Source organism: Mesocricetus auratus, unplaced genomic scaffold (assembly GCF_017639785.1).
Source record: "Mesocricetus auratus isolate SY011 unplaced genomic scaffold, BCM_Maur_2.0 Super-Scaffold_100019, whole genome shotgun sequence".
In the NCBI taxonomy this organism is placed as follows: Eukaryota; Metazoa; Chordata; class Mammalia; order Rodentia; family Cricetidae; genus Mesocricetus; species Mesocricetus auratus.
The window spans coordinates 40428009-40451552 of NW_024429200.1; the positions used below are offsets into that span (position 1 = coordinate 40428009).

The 23544-nt window shown below is 37.3% G+C and overlaps 1 protein-coding gene and 1 long non-coding RNA gene across 2 annotated transcripts in view; one reads left to right on the forward strand and one right to left on the reverse strand.

Annotated features, from left to right (window-relative positions):
* Positions 1-23544, forward strand: part of Sema3e (semaphorin 3E) — a gene marked incomplete at its 3' end in the record, with an annotated part of 133835 nt that overhangs the window by 63657 nt on the left and 46634 nt on the right.
* On the reverse strand, positions 2336-21901 carry LOC121133026. Its single transcript, XR_005869756.1, has 4 exons — positions 21337-21901; positions 13165-13373; positions 3838-3917; positions 2336-2523 (listed from the first exon to the last, which is right to left on the reverse strand). It is a non-coding gene; the product is annotated as an uncharacterized LOC121133026 (long non-coding RNA).

Sequence of the window (23544 nt, forward strand, 5' to 3'; positions counted from 1 at the left end):
AGGCTTGTGATAAGTAAAAAACAGCATGCTCAGTATTATAGGTGTTATGTATATATCTATTCTCATGTCTATGTGTAACAGTGGCCATATCAGGGTTTTTAGATCCTAATATTTTCTTGAAAATGAATGCGATAGAATTTCTTGGATATTTCACACAACCTATTTATGCAAAATGATAGATATTAAGTAGATACAGTTTTACCCTCAATGAGATGTTTTGTAGTGTGCACAGATGTTCATGGGTGTCACAACTGAATGCTTGCTCCAGCCCAATATTTATATCAGTCATGTTGAGATGATAAGTCCTGCTATGAAATTAATAATGAGTATGTCTTATACAATGTTCAAGGAAAATGATGGCACTTACTTTTCATATTTGTGAATGTCTTCTCATGTATCATGATTATTTACATACCTGTGCATCTATTTCAGCTTAAGAGCTAGCATCTTTTCTGTGAGATCTCTACCTGTATGTTCATCATTGTTTATCTTAACTCTATTCGAAAGTTCTCATTTTATATTTTTCCTTCTTACTGTTGTTGCTTACTTTACACTTCAGTAAAGAAGTGCAATCTATATGTTCTTCTACTATATGTCTTTAGGATAGTCTGCTTGATTTTTAAGAGTCTCTCATGTTGATGTGAATAGCCATATTGTTCTACAAGGCAGGCCATGTTAATTTTGTAAAGCATCAGAAATACTCTTTTGATGGACATCTGGGCTGGTTTCAGAAATTTCTCAGGCAGGAACATGATTTTTATCAGTATCATTGTATGTTGCAACACATTTTGTTTCATAGTAAGTTTCTTTTTCAAATGTATAGTATAAAACACAATATGTATATTCACTTTTGTGTGTGACATGGTGACATCAGGTTTTAAGTTCCGTATGATTGCAAGTAGCTATGTATCTATGTGTTCTCTCTCTGTTTCTCTTTCTCATCCTTTTTTTCTCTTTTTTAAGTAGGTGCTTGCTGTGGAGTTTCATATAGGCCATGCTGGTCTTGAACTTGTGACGTAGCTATACTTCTCAAGTGCTATGATTAGAGGCATGAATCACCACACCCAGCTCTACAACACCTTCCTTAGAGTGTATGTTTCCAAGTAGAAGTTCTAACCCACAGGACATGTGAATGAATGTTATGAACAATATTTTTCCAAATTTATTCTCATTCTTAAAGCCACCTCTGTGTAGGTGTGAGTGTTCCCTTAGTCCATATGCTCACCAACACTTTGAATGATCCAATTTCATTAGTATTCTTGATTTGTTTTGTCTCTGATAAAATCTTGCTGAGGTCTTAGTGTGTTACTTTTTGAGGTTGTACATTTTTATAAGTTTATTCCCGCATAAATGTATATTCTTGTCTTTGCCATTGGGATATTTGGATTTTATCATTGACTTATTATACTATCTATATGTTTACCAAGCTTCTTGTGCATTGTCAAGGATTAATTATCCCAAGAAATATCTGTGGCTCCCACTTCTCAGTTTCATCAAATCCTTAATGAATGATCAAGATATCTGATGAATGTATCATAGAAAAATATATACAATAATAGAATGAAATATTCAATCTTGTAGCTATCCTTTGATTTAAAAAGCATGCATGCAATCACCTGTCAAAAGTCATGTGTCTCCTTAATAAGTAGAATACTTCTCCTTCTTATGACAGCTAGCTGTATGTCTCTTACATAGTAATTCTTCTTTAAACTTAGAATGCATAATGATGTGTACTTGTGGCAAACAATTGTTCAAGCAATTTGAACAATGAACACATGTAAAACTTAAATGAAATAATGCCTAGTTCCTTTTCAAAGCACCCTATTGATGTTGCTAGGTACAACAAATGTACACAGAGATTAGAATATTTGCCTACTGCAATTGAAAAATATAACAAACAGTTTAATCAAAATTTTAAGGCATGGATGTTGATCCACACAAAATATCACATATCATATTCAGCTGTGAATGTAGGTGTTGTCACTTCTCCAATTTATAGGTGATCTTCGTATTCAACCCCATGTGTGTTTAATATTACTAGGAGCTAGATAAGTGGAGACCGTTGATTTCCTTGGCAATGAATGTTTCTTAAACATATTTTCTGTGGAATGATTTGTGTAACCTCAAACAATGTAAATAAAACTGTGGTCTTTACTTGGCAAAACTAATGTACTAGAGTAAACATACTGCAGAGTAAGGAGAGGGTGTTCAGACATGCCAATGTTAATATAGATGGTTGATTTTGTTTGATTTAAACTAGTGAATTTATTCCTGATGATACAGAACTGATTTTATTAACTAAAAGTTACTTGATTTTAAAAAGGAAAATGCCATATATGATTATTTACAATTAACAGTTGAACTAAAATTGCCAAGTCAGTAAATACAAAGAAGAAATGAAGGCAGGAAGAATAATTTTCTTCTAATGACTCCATGAGGATGATATTCTTGGAAAACAAGTGATCATTCACGTTTCTGACATTGGTCCTGAAGCAAAGACCTTGTGGAGCATTTGTCTGGGATCTAAAAGAAAATAGGTAAAGGTGGACTGGTCAATTAAAAATACTATTTTATGTTTGATATTATGACCACAGCTCATTGATTCAGGTGTAAAGGAAGAGGAGTAATACATGCAGAAGATGAAACATTGATGGAAACTAGTGGAAAATTGAATAAGACCAGAGCTTCTGCCCCTTTCTGTACTAACGAAAATACTGAATGGTGAAAATGAAATCATTTAAAGAGTCATGCCTATATGTGGGTGAAATTATATGTTGACACGATTACAAAGGGAGAAATAATTAGGCGCATTTAACTATCAGACTAATGAGTAGTGAAGATTCCAGTTCAGGGTTGTGTGGTAACTGGTTCCCAACTTGACTCTTAGCTTCATAGTATAAAACAGCATCAGACGGGATTACAGAGATTAAATGCGAGAACATAAATTACAGCCATCTACTAGATTAAAATCCTTAAACATGATTGTTTACAACTCACTGCTGAGATTTCCAATACAATGCATGAGATAAGTGGGGACTAGAAAAGTCAGTATAGAATATTGGTGTGTTTCTGTACAACTTAACTAAACTTTTTATTGTGTGATAAAAGATATATTCCAATAAAATTTCTTTCTTAGGTTGGACAAATCCATTAAAATGAGATATCAATAAGTTTCTTACTTGCCAGTTCTGAAGGCATCCAGAGTTTTTGTTACACTTTCTGGGAGGCACACAACTGTGTTCGCAGTTGCCTGACAAAGGCAAACCCTCTTCCCGTGTTTGTTTTCAATCCCACTTAGACATAGAAGGAGAGAAGCAAGACTCAAATTTATGGTTGAGCCATGTCCATAGGATATAGTGGGTCAAGGCCTTGAGGCATAAGAAAGTAATGGGAAGGTTTACCCTCTGCTTTTCTTGCTCTGGGAATGTGAGCTGGGTTCTCTACTTTGAAAACAGTATATACTCTAGGTAGAGACAATAGTGCATGTGGGGATAATGCATCAGTGCCTACTGTACAAGGTGCTACGATTCTCAGCTTTAAGAATCCAAGTGCCCCAAATTGGTGAACACCAGGGGTCATAGCCTTATTGGATAGCATGCATATCTTGAGACCACAAACATATTAGAAGTGACCAGATGACCCTAAGACCAGAGATCAGAGGCTCAGAACCAGAAATTAAAGGATCTTTCCACTAAATATTGAGTCTAGATATGAAAGACTCAGGGACTTTCTCAAGACTTTCTCTCAGAGCTTGTCTTAATAACCCACCAGGTTAAAGCTCACCTTCTTGTTTTAATAGAGTCTTAATTATAAATAGATTGATGTAAATATGTTTACCTTCTACGAAAATGACAGGTCTTGGGAATGATTAAATTATGTATATTTACAGCTTGAGGTCCTTTTTTCCCCAGTGAAGTCTAAAGTGGAGAAAACAAAAAGGCATTACATATTTTCATCCCCCCAGAACTTACAGCATCAGTATGGGTGTGAGTTGTGATCTAGCTCATCTCAATTCTGTTTCTCTAAACACTCTTCCATAGAGCTGTGAGAATGGAGAAAGGAAAGGCCTGGTGACATACAGTGCTATAGCTAAGAAAGAGAGATTGATCCAGGAGCAATGACTGGAGATGGTGAGACTAAAGCTCTGGTTATGAGCCACTCTGGAGCCTGATAGAGAAAGGGAATATTCTAGAGAGGGTAGCAAAGTTCAATCCCCTAGTTCTGGTTGCTTCCTCCAGACTGAGAAATGCTACCAATTCCTCATTCTTCTTCATTTTATTTTCTGTTGAAAGACTGATGATTACTTTAGCATCAGAGTGGGCGGACTTTTTCGTATGTCTGCTGCAGTAAGCCTACTGGAGTCTGGCAGCTTGCCTCACCTGGCAGCTAAGAGGCAGGATATACCCTACTGAAACTCTGTGGGTGGAGGAAAATTTGCCTTGGCCCAAGTTTGCCTTAGAGAAACCCACTAACCACCATTTCTAGCAGCAACCAAGAAGTTTGGGCAAGCATCCAATTTCCAAAGGTTAAATATAAATCTTTAAATATGATTTGATAAGAATATAATACCATGCATTCTTCATTTTGGGAGCATTTAAAACAACATGTGCCTGATCGCAGCGGACCAGGCCAACTTTTGTACCATAAGTTGCGTTCCTTATTTAGGCCACAGATGACGACTGTGCTTGTGAAGATGAAAATTCATATAGTAATTGGAGATATAATGGTGTTGCTGCCTAAAGTGTAGACTTTGTTCAAATGCTAACAGCAGTTTCGCAAGCTGGATCAAACATAGATCAATGGTTGTGTTGATGGCCTCTCTCAGAGGATGACAAATGATGCACACTTCAAGGAACTTTGACTGTATAACACTTACTGACTAAGCAACCTACAGAGAACCAATAACTGTAAAATATGTAGAATGTAATTCAGAATTCTCAGAAGATTATTTGGACCTAATTAATGTTGTTAGGTTTGTATCCATACACATACAAGCAATTGAGCTGCTCATAGTTTCCAGTTGCTATTCTTCTCCTGAGAGGAAGCTTTAGGTTGTTTCCTGCGTCTTCAATTAAGTTTACCACTCATACACAAAAAAGAAAAAAACCAGACCAAAATAAAAAACAGCTCTAGTATCATCAAAGAATACTGGCCTAGACTTAATAACAGATTTTGACTATTTTACTTTGTGTCTTCCATGCAAATAAATTGTCTTTCTATTGATAAATAGGTGTCTATACAAGAACACAAATGCACTGGATCTAGCAAGGTCTGCAAATTATGTTTCTTATCAATGCACTCATGGTTCTCATTTCTTCAGCTGATAGCATTGGTTACATAATAGCAAAGACTTAGGATTGAGAATGTCTTATTTGTCACCATAGTATCTGTGAATTCAGAAAGCAAAGTTAATCACTGGAATTTTTTCAGCAGTTCTTTTTTATTCAAGTCAAAGGAGTCATTCTTGAAATTTTAAAAAAAGGAGCAATTAGATCTGCAGCTATAGCTTGGTGGTTAAGCTAAACTTCAGAGAATCTGGTTCAATTCACAAGAACTACATCGTGGCCCCTAAATTTCTGTAAGTCCCTTCCCAGGGGATCCGACGCTATCTTCTGGCCTCCATGCGGCACTATGCATCTGGTACACACACGTGTGTGTGCGTGCGAGCACACACACACACACACGTATTCAGGTAAAACATACAAACATATAAACTAAATGAGCAATTAATTGATTAATTAATTAATTAAAATAGGAACCAATCATCTAAGGTGCTATGAAACAATGAAGTGTTCTACTTAGATAAGACACAGGTAATGTGAAATTGTGCCATGTAAATCCTATCAGTTTAATGGCTAATACACACAAACTTAATTTAGGGTTTCTTATCATCTCACCTCTGAGTGTGCATTAGCAGTACATTTTTGGTGAAACAAATGAAATCCTGTGTCAGCTTCCCCTTAAAGACAGTATCCACAAGGTTGAGTTGGTTCTGGCATTAGTAGGGCAACACATATAAAATATGTGGAACACAGTACATATGTTGATGCTCAAAGATTTAATAATACATGGCACTTGTTATGTTATCTGGTGTTCAGAGCACAGTACAGTAGAAAGACTTCCCTTTCATCATTGACTCTTTTACACCTCCCCAAGTGGAACAATCTTCCACAAATCCCACATGTAAATAGTCATCAGTCTGGAGTTTAGAGATGATTATTATTTATGTGTGCAGCTGTTCAAATGAGGAATTAACATGGCTTCTAAGTGATATCATCATTTGATCTAATATACACTGGATTTGTTCAAGCACCATGATTTTCAATCATCTTCAATTAAGGTTTTAAATAAATGGCGAAGGACGGAAACAATAGGAAGAATTTACAAATCCTTCCTAAGCATGTTCTAACCTTCCTGTCATTAAGAGCCCATAAAGTGTTACTATTTTCTACAAGGCAATTATGCAGATGCCTGTTTCTAGGATGTCTCACAATATCACAGGAAATAATTTAATTGGCACTTCAGAACGTTTTTTTGGTTAATGTCTTCATTCTACACGAACCTGTTCTATGGAGCAGAAAAGAGAAAATGACAATTGAAATGGCTTTTAGGGTGAAGACTAAATAGGACGCATAATGAACAAGGAATTTCTGACCTAAGTAAAGCTTCCAGTAGATGGATCAAAACACATGAAAGCAGACTGGTCCAGGAGCCACTCAGAATCTGAGGTTTTATCTTGCTTCCTCTTTGCCCTACACCTAACACAATGGTGTTCTCAGTTCCGAAGTCGGCGTTCCCAGTGCATCATTTTATAGGCATGCAGAACAAGGAAAACGTCTATTCATCAGCCCAGGAAGGGAGCCACGTCTGCCCTGATCCCCCCTTTCACCTATGCTGTTCTCTTTTTGCCAGCAGAGTTTCACTTTACTGTTTGAGTTACAAAAGAACTGCCTTAGCTTGTCGGTTTCCTACAAGCATTTTTACAAGCATATATCACCTTTAACTTCTCCACCCATTAAATCACAAAGTTCTCATTAAAAAGAAGCTTGTTAAGATGATATGAGCTGGAACTTTACCACACTGAGAAGCCAAAAATGCAGACTTGTGTTAATATGCGTCTGGACACATCACAACAAGCCCCACAGAATCACTGTGGAAGTATTTAAGTGCTTGTAACATTTAAATACATCTGCCCCTTTCAATTATGTAATACAGAGAAACCTGTAAAATTTATGCTATTGATACTTTTGGCCTATCATATCACATATGTTAGAGTATGAACGAAATGTATGCTTTTTTTTCTTTCTTTAAAATAAGATCGCATGGTTTACTTTTTTGGTATTTGTAAGAGCATTTTTTATTCTGAAATTGTGTGTGTGTGTGTGTGTGTGTGTGTGTGTGTGTGTGTGGTGTATTCCACAGCATGCATGTAGAGGTAGAGGGAGTCATCAGTTCTCCTTTTCCAAAATGTAGGTGTCAGAGATCAAACTAAATTTGCCAGGCATGGTAGCAAGTTGTATTTTGTCCTCAGAGGCATTTAGCTAGTACCCAACCTCCTTTTTGACTGACTCATTCAAATATCTTTATATTTGTTCGTGTTAGTTAGCTTCACATCAAAATTCAATTCATCCCAGTATTGTTGTGAGTGAAATATTGTTAACAATGGTAGCCATTTCTTGAACATGTACTATATGCAAAGTAGTTATAAATTGTACAACTGTTACAGGTTGTGCAGTTGGAATAAATTGAGAATCATGTCAACACACAAGGTAATTTTCCCAAAGTCTTAAGTTTAGGAACCTTTTTGTTCTCTAAAAAATTTAGACAGATGTAAAACATTGGATATATTTTTAAGTATAAACCACAAAATTGATTTCATTAAAATTTCTGTTATATTTTACCATGTTTAAATTTATAAGTTAGCTTAAAATTTTCTTATCTATTATGTACCAGCAGAAGTCTATATTGTAAATGAATACATAAGCCATCTAAACCTTGTCATTTAGTAGTTTACAGTCTAGTGAGAGACAGGGTTTTTAAGTAGTTCATAACTCCAAGTACTATAGGAAAAGGGCAAAGCTGGGTGTGCATGGCGGTGTACACATTTAATCATAGCCCTTGAAATGAGAATGAAGGAGAATCATAAGTTTCATTCCAGCCAGGGTTGTATGGAAAAACACTGTCTCTGGAGGGAGAGAAGATGAAATTAAGACTATAATCCTTGGCAGCAATGAAATTAATTGTATCTTCCACTTGCTCCCTAGGGTGAGCTGTTACATCTTATTTTGGTTATGCTTTAAAAAATGGTTTATTTTTTCCATGCATTTATTTTGCCTATTCAGCTACTCAAAGCTGTGTAAAAAAGACAATGATATTTATTTCTGTGTGCTTGTATTAACATGTTTGTAAATATAAAATAGAGTTAACAAAGAAAACATAAGATTTCAGCAACTACTAAACATCCTCAGGGGTTTCTGTTGCTTATCTGATTCGGGTTTTGAGAGTGCTGCTTCATTCCTGGCTGCCAGGGAGACCCCCAAAGGGGACTTCTGGAGAGCTAAACCCTGCAGGGATGTGGTTGACTGCAGCAGCAAGCTGACTTTGCCAAGCTCTCCCAACCTGTTCTTCATAGAATCTACTTCCGGCTTACTCCTCTGGGGGCCTCTTCTGCAGTCTGTTTTCATGCAGCGCTCTCTAGGATAGAGCTCTTTGGGGGAAATGTTTCTTCCCTGACTCAAGAAAAAACGCAAGCCACCTGCACTCTGTGTGCTTTTGGCACTCTGAGGATTTATGCCAGAGTGCAGCTGTCTTCTTCCACTTTCACTGCCGAAACGGAAGGATGCAAGAAGTTACCGGGATCGTGCCTCTCTCCAGCGGAGGGGAAGAGCTGGAATGCAGTAGCTTCTTCCTTTTGTAATTTTTGTATACTCTTGCTTTCTTGACAGCGTAGCCTCTCCTGCTCAGGTATAACTCATTAGCTCATTCACTCCTCTGCTACTCACTGACCTCTGCCGTATGGGTCAGCTGGCTACTCTGCTGCCTGCTGAGGACAAGACATTTGGTAGACACGGGTCCAGCTTTTCCTGGTCACAGAAACTTTAATTGCCACCCTCATGTCAGTTTAAAACCTTCTGATGAGCTGGGAGATGAACCCAGCCCTTTAGCAAGAAATTCAGAGGTATATCAGAAATTCTGGAGTCTTAAACTCTAGTACTCACTCTCTCTAAACCAGTGAAGTAATTTCCACAATGTCTTTACCTATCTCCCCACAATCAAATTAATCAAAAGCTTACAGTAAGTTCTTTCATATGGATTTATTCATCTGAAAATAACTCTCTTCACTTAGAATATAGACAACTTATTAACATTCTGTAGAAATTGGCTTCTGACTCATCCTTTTTTTCCAGAAAAAAAGTTGTTAGATTTAAATAAAACTTTAGTGCTTTAGGTGATTTGGCCTATTAAAAGCTCCTTAATGTCTTAATATAAAATTGTGTCTATAGCTTTGTTAAATGTGGCTTGATTTCAACATAATTCTCTATGTATTTTTTTCCTTCATGTTACCTGGGAAGTTGAATATCTGGTCAGATCTTCTAACTTCTCCCTAGAATTCCTTAACACATTGGTTTTTGGATGATGATAAAAAGACTATTTTTGCATTTTCAAATTTTGCTTTTTTACTAAAAATTATCTGTGAAACAAAATTGTGGTTTCAGGACCTGTTGTTGCACAGAATACCATGGGATGGTTTGAGGAAGTTCCGCTTGATGAGAGTCTCTAGGTTATTGGAGAGGTGCCCGAGCTGGACTGCCCCACTCAGACTAATCAGGTGGTCCAGAGTTTCATTTTTCTGAGCGAGCGCCCTTCCCGGGCTCACACCAACTAGGTGCTCTAGAGCCACCAAAGAATCGCAGCCTTCTGCAGCCACGGCGCCTGTACCTGTGCTTGCTGCTCTTGACACTTTGTTTTTTGAATTTTTTAATGAAATCTGGATTTTAATCCTCTGTCAGATGTAAAGCTGGAGAAGATTCTCACCTACTGTATAGACTTTCTCTTTAATTACCTCTTTAATTTATTTTATAGAAGGCTTTGAGTGTTATGATGCCCCAATTGTCAAATTTTTGGTCTTTTCTGTCTTTGGGCAGATGGAGTCCTATTCAAACACGTTCTGACACCTATGTCATGTAGGGAGCTGCCCATAATTTCTTCTAGCAGTTTCAGCATTTTCCAACTCATCTTGAAATCTTTGATCCATTTGGAGTTAATTTTTGTACAGGGAGGTAGATATGCATATAATTTCATTCAAATACATGTGGATATCCAGTTTCTTCAGGACCTTTAATTAAAAAATGCTTTCTTTCCCCCAGCATGTGATTTTGCATCTTTGTCAGCTACTAGACAGTAATTGTTACATACATGTATAATTGGGTCTTCCGTTTTGTTCCATTGGGTTTCAGTATCATCTCATCTTTGTTACTATAATTCTATCTAGAAATATGGAGTTCGAATCTCTCACAATTATCTGGGATTTATTTGGGGGAGGGGAATTGTTGGAGACAGGGTTTCTCTGTGGCTTTGGAGGCTGTCCTGGAAGTAGCTCTTGTAGACCAGGCTGGTCTCAAACTCACAGAGATGCACCTGCCTCTGCCTCCCAAGTGCTGGGATTAAAGGAGTGCACCACCACCGCCCGGCAACAGGATTACCTGTTTTGCTAAGGGTTGCTTTGCCTGTCTGAGGTCATTCTATGGTTCTATATGAATTTTAGAATGTTTTATTTTATTTATGTGAAAAATATTGTGGGGATTTTATATTGGGATTGCAATGAATCTGTGAATTTGCTTCTGGTAGAACAGCTGTTTTCACAATATTTATTCAGTTTAGTCCATAGCAAGATGTGACTATGGACACCCCCATGGAGGGCCTCACCCTCCCTGGGGAAATGAGGGGATAATGGTGAGGTTGGGGGAGGGCACGGGAGGAGGGGAGGGAAAGGGAGAGGGACCTGGAACTGACTTGTGAAGCAACCTTGTTTCTAATCTAAATTTAAACTTATAAATAATAATAATAATAATAATAATAATAAAAGATGTAAGAGATTGAATAAAACTAAAGGTTGGAGGATTGTTGTTTCTTTTTTTAAAAGAAAACAAAGAAAGAAACCCTAAGAGTCATAAAAGTTACTCCTCTCTAGAACTCGTTGTGAGGATAGCAGTGTATACATAGAAGAGTCCCACTGTCGTAGGACATCATTGAATTGTTAGGAATTTCTCCCAGTCTTCATTTTTGTCATGGCTTAATCTTCACAGATTTTTCTTCCCAAGATTTAATGTATGTTTATTCTTAACACAGGGAATAGATAGTATAAAGATTTCATACTGAATAGATGATATTCATTAAGCCAAAAGGGGGAAAAAGGACGAATTTATATCAAGTTTTTAGCTACATTGTTGAAATACAAATATTCAGACATTATCACTGAGAAAAATCTCAATTGTGTTTCTTCATCGTTAGCTGAACCTAGAACTTTTTCACACCTCATTTAGAAAGGAAACAAAACAAAACAAAAACCCAGAAAAAAATAGGCTATAAGTTGATTGGCTGCCGAGACAGCAAGGATTTTTTACAGAGACCTGTACAGCATCACACCAAGAAGAGTGATGTCTGGGAAGAGATGAAATAGCTGTCTTCACAGATTTTTTTTAATTTCAAAGTTTGTGGTAAATTAAAAAACCTATCTCAATTTATCTGGGCTATCTTTTTCCTTACCTGTGGTGTTTCAGTGACATGAAAATCATTTTTAACTCAATTGTTTTATTGAGGCTAAGATATATTTGGATACAAATCAGTATGATATTTTTCAAGAGCTTCACTAGAAAGGATGCCATAAGTGAATTATTTGCCTAATTCTACCTCCAGCAATTCATAGCAGACTTAATCACATGCATTGTTATCTCTTACTCAAAGTCTTCAGGTTTGGCGTTATTTACATATTAGTTCAGTTGACCCAGGACACTCTTCTTGCAAACTAAAGTCATTTGATGTGATGGTACTTAAATATATATTCAATCCTTTAAATAAGGATTCTGTTAAAAGTTGTTATTCCATTAATTCCTTATAAAAATTAAAGCTTCTTGCTCTAAGAGATCAAAGCTTCATTTATATTTTTAGCAAATATTTTACCTTTTTATGATATCCATTCATTAACCTATATGAGAAATAACAGAGCAGATATATTTGAACGAATTACCCTATTTATCAAGCTGACAATTTGGCTGCTTCACAAAAAAGCAGATTCTATCACTGTGTGTAGAGAGGCAAATTCAAATCAAATCCTGTGTGCCGTTTGGGGACATATGATTAATGAGAGCGTGCATGGTTTTATTAATCTTCCTGAATTCTTGACATTCTACTCTTGTCACATAACCTCTCATATTGGAAACCACATTTATTTTCTGAATGTTTAATGTAGATTTAATCAAACTCTAGGTTTGGAAATTTTCCTTGAATTTTTAAAATGCACTTTTTATGAGACCTTTATTCCTATGTTAAATACATCTACCTACCCAACTGCATAATAAAAAATAGCTATCTATTTCTGCAGCCTTTTATTAATAAAGCCCTCCTGGCCAATCCCATATTTAAATAATTACCTGGGACTATAACCTCAAGTGTATATTGCTGGCCACAGTTTCAGGATATGAGAAGCCATAATGAAGCTTTAAATTTCAGTAGACCTCACAAGGCCAATGACAGATCCTTGAATGCAGTTTTGGAAGCAAATATGAATAGAGACTAAATCACCATCAAAAGATATAGTGTCAGCCATAATTACCTACAGTAGAACAATGTGATGGCTACCCAAGTAGTGGAAATGTTTAGTGAACCTGCTAATGAGTGATGAACTGTTTGAAGAAATGCAAGCCGATTTTTCCCACTTTTAATTTAACGAGTTTGTAGATATAGGTTCAGGCAGGGAATGATAGATTGCCAATACCATCCCTATAAAGAACACGTAGAAACCATCTCTGGGTAGATCCAATATGTCCACTGAACATAGGCCAAGGTTATGAACTACTTAATGAGACTCAGTACTTGTTACAGATAGGAAAGAAGTCATGAATTTTAGGACGTTCATATTTAAAATCAGGAAAAGGTTAAGTTCACCGTTAGTGGATTCACAGGAGGGTCAATTGCTGGAGTGTCGGCGAAAGTTTCCCCAAACGAAAGTGTTACATCTCTGCTCTGCTCCTTTCTGCTCCAGCTCTTGTGAAAGTTGTCACAGCTGGGCTCTGTTCCAAGGACAGTGTCACATTGCACAGCAAACCTCACTCAAGAGATTTACCGGGAAGGAAGACTCCAGGAGAATGGTTGTCCTGGGTGAGAAACAACAGCAGGTTGAACAGTGTACAGAGCTTATATAGGGTTTCTTGGCGAGGGGAGGGTGTGCTTTCCAGGGTGGCTTCGGATTGGTGAATTTTGTGTTATGCTTTTGGGGCAAGCTCTGGGATTGGTGCCACTTCATTGTTGACATTTTGAGCTCAGAGACCACAGGGATTGGTGGGCCAAGCTCAGTGATTGGTGCAATTCAAGCCCTCATCCTGGGGGCTAGTCAGGGCCAGAGTGTTTTTCCCTGATTCTTTCTATTGTACACCAAAGCAAACAATCAGGAACCACTGGAGTGTCACCATCCCTAAACAGTGGTATAACTAATGTAGCTGGTATTTAAAAGAATAAGAAAAAAATCAAAGAGAGTAGAAAACATCCTTGTACATAAGTAGACAGAGCAAGCACTGTCTTGTGAAATCTTGTTTTGGATTTTTATCACACACAAACGTACATACTGGTTGCTAAACTGAATCTGTTTGCTGCCTCAACATGTGGTGTGAACAGGATGACTGTCTTCCCATGCTATATGACACAGCACAAACTTGATTCCTTAGTATAAGTGTGCAAAAGTACATCCCAGATGCATGCAATTCTTCTAGAGAGGCTACTGTAGCTCTTGACAAGCTTATTAAGTCCGCTTTAGAACCACAGCCTAAAGCACAACTGGCCAGTTAGTCATGTTTGGCTCCAATCTGCTCTACCTAGGTCAGTTAGCAGTAGTTCATTCCATCACCTCCTTTTCAGTTATTGGGTCTCAAGTCTCTAGACTGGTAAAACCAAAGGAAGCTTGGGAAACAATGTTTCCTGCATAAAAAATGAACAACTTTGTTTGGGATATGAAAAATACTGAAACCCCCATCTCACCGTCTTTTCTCAGGTGAACGTACTGCCTGGCACTCAGTTCCATTTATTTCCCTTCTCCAGCTACTTCGACTTGTTGATTTCCTGTCTGTATATGTGGTGCAAAGATACTTTAGGATGAGAGTGGGTAGGATCTCTTTAGGTTGTAGGTACTGGACTGTGTATGATTCCCTAAGGAATTGGAGAGATGAAGCAAGTGATTGCATAATGGGTCACTAAGATGCAACATTTGTACTTTGGGGAAGGAGAAAGTGTTCAGACTTCTAAAGGATAAATGTGGAAGCCTTGGAAAAACTAATCATACATCTTGGAGATAAATACTTGTGTGTACATAGCATGTGAATACAGAGCTGCACACAAAGTCCTTGTTTTGCACACAGTTATGTTACCTGTGTGCTGACAGTCATTCAGTTTCTAATGCATGCTAGTCCCTCTTCTATGAACTAAACACAATTGCTGTCTGCTCTCTTAAGTTCATACTCTTGTGGGAAGAGAAATAGTAAATCACCATTCCACATACAAAGACTGATGAATACAGCTTTCCACTGTCATGTGTCTGGATATTAACTGAACGTGATTGCTAAAATATGAGGACAGCTTTTTATCTTCATTTATGTTTTCAAGTTCCAAGAAACTATGTCATCAATTTAACAAGAAAAATAGGCGAGTGAAATGAAGACCATTAAACTCTGAAATGAGCTTTGTCCTTAAATATCTTAAATTTTTGTTTGCATTGGTGTAGCTGTCAGGTTTTCTTAATCTGTGCATGTTTTTACTGGGAAGAAATAGCAGACAGCAACATATGCCAATTTTCAAAAGTCACACTCATCACACTGGTTTGAGGGCCCAGAGCCACATGTCCCAGAATCCCTGGATATAACAGTGGAATGCAAATATTTAGACTCACGTTATTTTCATAGGTGCCCACCCTTTGTTTTAAGATGGTTCAAATTAATAAAGAAAAAATATACAATACAGCACACATTTCCTGCCATAATTTTTGCAGTGCTAAGAGCAAAATACTTGTTAAGTAAAATATTTTGACATCTTAAAATTTATGCATTTTGTACTTAGTATCTACTAGAAATTAAAATTTAGTTAGGTTAATACAGACTTGCTGAGGATGTATATGTAACGATTATTCCAATAAAATGCAAGAACATGAAAATTGCTTAGTTTAAAAAATTAAATAAAATAGCTTTGGTTCTGATGCGCATGTCAAAAAATAAGAATAATATAGACTAAAGCTTATAGATTTTCCCCCAGGCCTTTTTTCTTGTTTTGTTTTTGTTGCAAAAATAATAATAAATAAATAATGGGAAGGAATAAGCAGATAGTGTCCTCTACTGCTCATTGAAATTAGCTGCTACAGTTTCGAGCAGACACTAGGACATGCTGCTTTATGTTATAAATATTTCATTTTGGTGGGTGCAAAGATAAAACTTGTTACTGAATTGCAAATATATTTTTCATCATAAGATGTATAATAATTTGTAAAAAGACAAGTCTGTGTATATATACATATATAATAAAACACATCAGACTCCTGCTAGCTGAATGCATGAACTGTTATTTGTCTTAATATAGCTTAGGAATTGTTTCGAGCAGAAAAAATAAAGCTTAGTTCTGCTTTTCAAGAGCTATGTAGTGTTTCCTGGTCAGAAGATCACAGGATTTATATCTAATCAATGTCTAGAGTTATAGCTTAGGAAAGGAAATCCAGACGACATAAGTGAAGCCTTGTACAGCATGTCAGTAAAAGACAGCAAGTTTTCACCTGGAGGAATATCGTGATCTCCTTATTTGAATCTTATGAACTCATTACTGTATTGAGAAACCAAGGCACATAGGACTTCAAAGAGGACAGATCAGAGCAATGGTTCTAATATCCCAAGCTAAGTGACTTCTAGACTCACTTTAAATATATTTAGGCAGCTGAATAACCATACATCCATGGTCTGTGTGAACCACTATCCTTTTCAATTAAATTAATTATGCATTTATTCATACTAAATATTAATATTTTATAATATTATTGAAGCCCTCATAAAACACCACATATTAAATATGTTGGATTGCTTAAGACACAGTGTAAACTAGAATTCCAAGGACCAATTTTAACCACCAGTTAAAATACATCAGGGTTGGTGGTAAAGCTCATGAGGGAAAAGTTGGTGATGTTTTAATAATGCTTGTCTCTGTAGCAATGAATGTATTCTTGGATTTTTAAAATTTCTATGATAAATATTTCAACACTGCTGTTTTATTTCATGACTCTACCAAGGCCATTTTAATTAGTGTTCTTTTGAAAGCTTAAGAAATAAACACAAATAATCTCATTTGAAAACATTTTGATTACTCTTTGAAAGACTAAAAACATATTTTGGATAATGATCTTTTAATTTCATCTTAATGTTGCAATGTTTTCTGTGGAAGCTATAACCTATGCTGCTATCCTAATGTTATTTTTCTGAATGAAGAAAAAATTGCAAATATTAAAAACATTTATCCAAAAATGCTTAAAACAGGATGAGCAGTGTGTTTGGTAGTGAGTATGCTTCTGGCACTCATTAGTTGGTAATAAGGAAAAAAAAAGAAACAAACTCAGGAAGAACAATTCTTACACCTAAAACTTTGGTGTGAGATGCTTTTGGAGTCCTGGTATGATTTGGATGCATGGAAAATGGATGACTTAAAGATTAGTGTTAAGATACCTCAGTGTTTTACTGGGATTAAATGATACTTCATGCAGTCATACAAAGAAATAAGAGCGAGCATAGAAGAGACACCAAGCAAAACATTCTTGTTCTGATTGTTCCCTCCTCCTTAGCTTGACAAGAGAGGCACAGACACTGCACTGCTTCTCCCTGACACTGTTCATAACCTTACTGATTTCATTGTATTTATAAAGGATTTTTTTGACAAATTATACTTTACCAGATTGGAATTAATATTGGGAGGCAATGGAAGTACAGAATATAGTGCTACAAAACCCTTCACTTCAGAGAAGTGGCATTTGGGGATTGATGAGTTTGGAGAGTGATGAGTTTGGAGAGTGATCTTAGAGACCACGAGAAGGAATTGAAAAAATAAGGTTAGGTGATAAGAAATATGGTGATGCATTTGGTTCCAGCTCTGAGGCTACAATTATCCTTTGGGTTCCCCTGCCTCTGACTTTTATCCTTCCACGGACCAGTCGCAGATGTGGGCTACCCAGGGAAGGATCCTGACCTTGGGCACAGAGCCTCTTTTCTCTCCTTCGTAGACATCAGTTGAAAGTTTTGACAGCTGAACTTTGTTGGCAGTACTCTCAAAAATGATGGGAATAAATTCATTTATTCCTATGGGATGTTGTCTATCACATATCACAGTTCCTCTTATGAAATGGAGGCAAAGAAGGAAGGAATGACCCCAGAAATCCAGCTAAGAAACAGAAAATTTGTTAAGAGTGCAGCAGATCCAAGAGGTGAAGGGTTTTGTAGCACTATATTCTGTACTTCCATGTCTGACACTAATACTTTCTAAATGGTCAATTCCTATTATCTGTTTATAATCAAGAGAAAATCCAGTTATACTTTGTGTCAGTAGGTATAACATTGGTTGGTGGTGGCACACACCTTTAGTTCCAGCACTCAGGAGGCTAAGTAAGGCAGGAGTCTCTGTGAGTTCAAGGGCAAACTAGACTACAAAGCAAGTTCTACAACAGCTAGAGTTGTTACACAGAGAAGCCTTGTCTCAAAAAAGAAAGAAAGAAAGAAAGAGATAGGGAAGGAGGGAGGGAGGGAGGAAGAGGGAGAGGGAGAGAGAGAGAGAGGAGAGAGAGAGAGAGAGTCACTTCTGATATTTGTGATAAAAGGCATTGTTGTTAATTGATTCAGAAGAATCATTTTGTGCCAAGTCCTTTACAGTTACTTGAAAACTTTTATAAGGAGAACTTTTATTTGACTTCACAATTTTATAGGTAAAAATGATGTGACCTACCCAAAGGCTATTGCAAAGAATTGCCTATTAAATCCTTCTCTTAAATATGTTACCATTCCTAGTGCCAGTACCCTGGTAACACAGTTCTCAAATCATGAAAACTGGGGGATAACCTACTTCCAAACTGTAGCATCCACAGATCTATAGCTTTAATATCTATGCTTTTTTTTCAATATGCAATGAAAGAAGTTTGGGGAAGATAAGTAATATTTCATCTATAACATCTATCGACATGCATAATGCTTTTATCCACTAATCCCAATATATTGCTTCTTTATTTTCATTTATTCAAGACATGTAACTCAGTCAACTTATAACTCTTTACAAATATTATATTTATGATTATTTTTCTTTGTCTAGTTCCTGAAAACTTTTGGTGATTGATTTTACAGATATCTAACAAGTGCCCCAATGATCACTTCCCATACATGAATCTATGAACAAATGTTCTGGTTGTTCAAGGTACTCCCTTCACCCAAGATGACAAGTTTAGCAAGTCAACTAATGAAGAAATTACAGCTGGGATGTGGTAAAAAGGGAACTGCTGAGTTTGGTCTCATCATGAAAGTAGGTGACAAGAATAGGTATGGTGAGCTCAAAGGTATAGATCCTTTGGAAGAGACATCCTAATAACACATTTCATATAAAATTCTCAATACAGTTTCAGTGATGGGTACAATTAATACAGCCTTCCATCTTCAAACTCAATTTCCTGAATAATTTTAGACAATGTTATTTATTCCAAGACTTTGATACAATCCCTAGATAGTGCCTACAAGCACACAAACGTTGTAATATTCTTTTTTTTGCAAGGATGCCAGCTTCTAGCCTACATAGGAATGGTCTGCAAATGTAGAGAATTTTCAATAAAGATCCAATTTTTTTCTGACTCCTTGTTTACCCTATGTCTGTGCTTGGCATATTCTGCAATGTGGGAGGATTCCTTAACTTTATTTGTCCAGTTACCTTTTTCAGTACAGACTAGCTGGAGAACTACTCTTGAAGCCTTACTATAACTACTATAAGTAGATACAAAACTTACTCCCCTCTTCTTGACAAACTTGTCAGACACATAATTGTGTCCTGGAATATAAAATCTGACTCAAGGGATGAATGTGAATCTGTGTTAGGGTAATCAGAGTTGCAACCCTTCATTCTCTGACATGGATGGGAATTTCCCTTGACTTAGGTTTGAAAGGGATTTGTCCAAGTATAGTTTTTGGCCATTTGATAGCCAACTTTGGTCACATTGTGTCTCCTGTCCATAGATAAAAAGAACAAAATCTAATCAAAAACTAAACTAGGGGAGAAGGGGGAAAATGAGGGAGGGAAACAGGAGCCCTCAAAGTTTCATTTTTTAATGCTCAGCCCAATTAGATGAGTGTTTCTAGCCCACATTGTTGCTCTATGACTTACAGCTACTATAGTGGGTTTCCATCATTCATTAGCTTTGTCCAGTCCAGTTTAAGGCCACAACAGACCCTTCATCAGTCAATACCCACTAGTAAATGGTGAATGTTCTGTACTCGTGGGATTACTATATAGTTACATACCTAGACATGGTAAGCTTTAGAATGAAAAACTGTATGCAGAAATTATCTGGGGTTCACAAAATGTTTGATAAATTTCTTGAAAGCAAGATTTAGTCCTAATGAGAATCTTTACCTTACTGTACTTGGTATGCATAATTTATATATTTACAGATTTTTTTACAGTATGATTTTCTACTAATTACCAAGAGAGTGCAATGATACCTCTCAGCTCTTCTATTCATCTGATGGCTTCCTGACTCCCTCAGCATCAAATACATTGATACAGTCACTGTAGTAGTGGTAGGCAGGATGTTCTGCCCTGAGTATGTCTAGTCACAAGACTGTTGGATAGAGAAGAAATTGCCTTTCTATCATTTAAAAAAATCTGCACAGCTTCTTAGCACCTGAGGGGCTACTTCCCAGGGAGTTATCAAATTCTTTAGTTGCTGCTGAAAGCACTTATGTCACATTCCAGCGATCACTATGCGAACCATTTCAAACACTGTTAGAATGATAGCCCTTCATAAGGGGCAGCATGGGCAACTTGAACACTCTTTTAATCTCCAGCTTTGTTTGTAAAGACACAAAGGACTCATTATCCAAAAAGTATTTACTTCATCACTTCAGAGCATATTTTCCAGATACTTAAACCTTTTACAGTACAGTACAGTGCATTAGGCCACCTCTCCCAGAAGACTCCCATCATAGAAGACTAATAAATCATTGCGCTTTCATGCAATTTCAACATATCTTTTGTTGTTGCTATTTTCATGTGTCCTTCTGAAATGCATTTCTTTTAAATATTAGAATTATCCTAAGAACTAATATTTAAATAATTTTATTTTAGTCAAATCATTTTTTGCTAATGGGTTTAGCAAATGAAAATGTTTAAACAACTCCTGGTTTGTACAGAAGTGGTCTCTTTAATAATATAGTCTTCAGTTTCATTCACACTTTCAGTGCTGATATCCAGAATTATGTGCATACTTACATGAAAGAGAAAAGTGATTTAACTTGTAGAGGATACTTGACCATAATGTTTATCGATGTTAATCTTTATGCTTTTGACAGTAGCAAATTAAATTTTGTATATGGCTAGACACCCTAGGACTAGAATCTATAATACTATTTATTTAATAGATTAAATAATTGAGGTGAAATAGGCAGGAATTTAAACATTATACTCAGCTGGACCATCATTTATTTATAAGATTCTTACATTAATACTAGTTGACTAGCAAATCTTTCTCCTTATATGCTTACCTACTCCAAGGAAAAAGTGAAGTCTTGAAATCAAATCACTGAGGGGTTGTTCTCAGACTCTAGGGACAGCACAAAAATGCTCCTTAGACACAATTCCATCGAACAATAGAAATCTGTTCTCTCCTGGTTCTTGAGATTACAAGACCAAAGTCAAGGCGCCTAGAGGGCCATCCAAAGAAGCAGGTTTCCTTACCACTTGAGCTGTATCACTCACTCTTTGTCTAATCCAGTCACGTGGTCTTCCCTGCTCTGTCTGGATTTCAAATTTCCCTGATCCTGTGAGCTTACCCTAATCCATTATGATTTCACTTACCTTGATTATTTACGCAAAGACATTATATTCAGATGTCACCAATCTGATGGTTCTTTTGCTGTACTTCTGCACGGAACATAGCGGGGCAAGACAAGAGTCTTGAATGGTGGCATTTGCTTCCCCAGTGTTCAGCAATAGTGAACAGTAGCAATAGGGAAGAGAGCATGGGAGTGGTGCCCAGTCCGCTTGAGGCACGTAGACTACCTTGACCTACAAGAGTCTCAGTTCCCGTGTGCCTCAGGATCCTAAACAACTTGGCCACTGGCAGTAGCCAATGTTACAGCTCTCAGTCTGGATCCTGACACTTGGCTCTGAAGACATGACAACTCCGTGACTGTCCGCACCTTTATGTTCTCTTCTATGAACCTTTACAGCCTCTTCTCTTGGCTTTCCATTTTCTCTTGCCATCTATTTCCTTTTTCATCTGTCCTGGCTTTTCATCATGCCCTGGCTCCTCTTGAGGTGTCAAACTGCTTCTCCACTTGTTGGCAAGCTGGCTGATGAGTACTTCTACTCCCAGTTACTGCTGCTTTCAGGAGGGCCTGGGAAGCCTGCCTTTGCTAGGAATATTTTCAGCAGCTGAGCTGAAAACCTTGGCACTGTGCTGCTGCTCAGGAACTAAGGGCTACCCAGTCACTGCACAGTGAGCTTAGCTGACATCACAAAAGGAGAGGAGGCCATTACTAGCCGCTGACAGCAGGATCCATTTGTATATTGTTACCAGGAAGGGTCAGGTCTGTAGAAGAGCCTTATGCTTCTTTGGACTGTCACACCACCTCTGCATCAGCTGATGCCGTAAATCCAACACAGAGATTGCTTCGTTTCTCAGCTCATAAGTTTTTCAGCTTCCATGTTGCCACTGCCATTGTCCTGGCTGCCACTGCTATCTGTACTTTCTGGTTCCTCTGCTGACTCTGCCTCATAATTCAGATTACCATCCTGGCCTGTTGTACTGAAAGGAAGCAATCAGAGGATACACAAGAGATATCTCTACTGGGCCTGATGTTGAAACACCAGGGAGGCAACACAAGGAAGCTCAGTCCCTGGGAAACCTGAGAGCACTGTTTTATACAGCACTGGCCATAGTCACATACTGGATTTTTCATTACCATCACTCACAGTCAGATTTGTGTTTTGGATCAATCATGGTCCTGTCCTTAGCACCAGTAGTCCCTCTAGCAGGGGATAGGCTCACCCCTGGCCAAGTTTGAAATGGTTTCTCCAGGCAGAGGATAGCAAAATCCCTGGTACATACAGTTCCATAGTTCCAAAGGCTGAGGCAGTACATATCAGGAAATAGGGGGATCTGTGACGTTGTTTTGATGATGGTGGTGGTGTTTCAGAAGGCTGGTGGTGACATGATTTCAAGCTTCATTCAAGCTGTCCCCACCTTCCCAGTGAGCAATGTCTCTTGACTGTGAAGTTGGGAAGAAATGCACACAATCAGCTCATGTCAGGTTTAGCTAATCACGAATTGAGGGCCATCCAGCTTTCTCCTCCTAAGTATTCAGAACGGTAACTGCCCTCCATGAACATCAGAGAGAACTTAGCAGTTAACAGAGTATCATGATGCCTGGCTGCCTTATAGGAATAACCTGCCAAAGCTCTCTCAGTCATTCTTAACAATTGTCAGATCTTGACCCATGGTTTTAAATGCTAATGTTCCTGAGCCCTTCTTAACCATAGGCATGTTACTCAAGATGAACAGAAAATTGAGAGGGATTTCTAAAATGAAATATAGAGATAAAATAATTTGAATAGAGGAACATATAGGAAGCAGAAACTATTTTGTCAGGACTTCATGAAACTTGGAGATGCTACAACATCCAGGAACCAAGTTCAACTTGGTATTTCAAACAGGAGCTGAAAAGGAAACATCTAGCATCCCAAAGATTATTTTAAACATTAAAATTGACACAGTAGCCCATAATCAGGGAAAATAGGCAAAATAAGTGAGAAAAATAGAAAAAATTAAGGCCAACTGAAAAGTTCAAAGAGGAGAAAAGTGTAGAAGGAAGGTAGAAATCACAAAGTCACTGAAGGAAGTTTCTTTTTAATACTGAAAGGAATATGTTATACTGAGATAGCCAAGTTCACTGCAAGGCCTACATTATACTGTGATAGCCAAGTTCACCTCAAAGGCTATGTTATACTGAGATAGCCAAGTTCACTGAAATTCTAAGCAGAGGAGGTCATCAGCACGACATT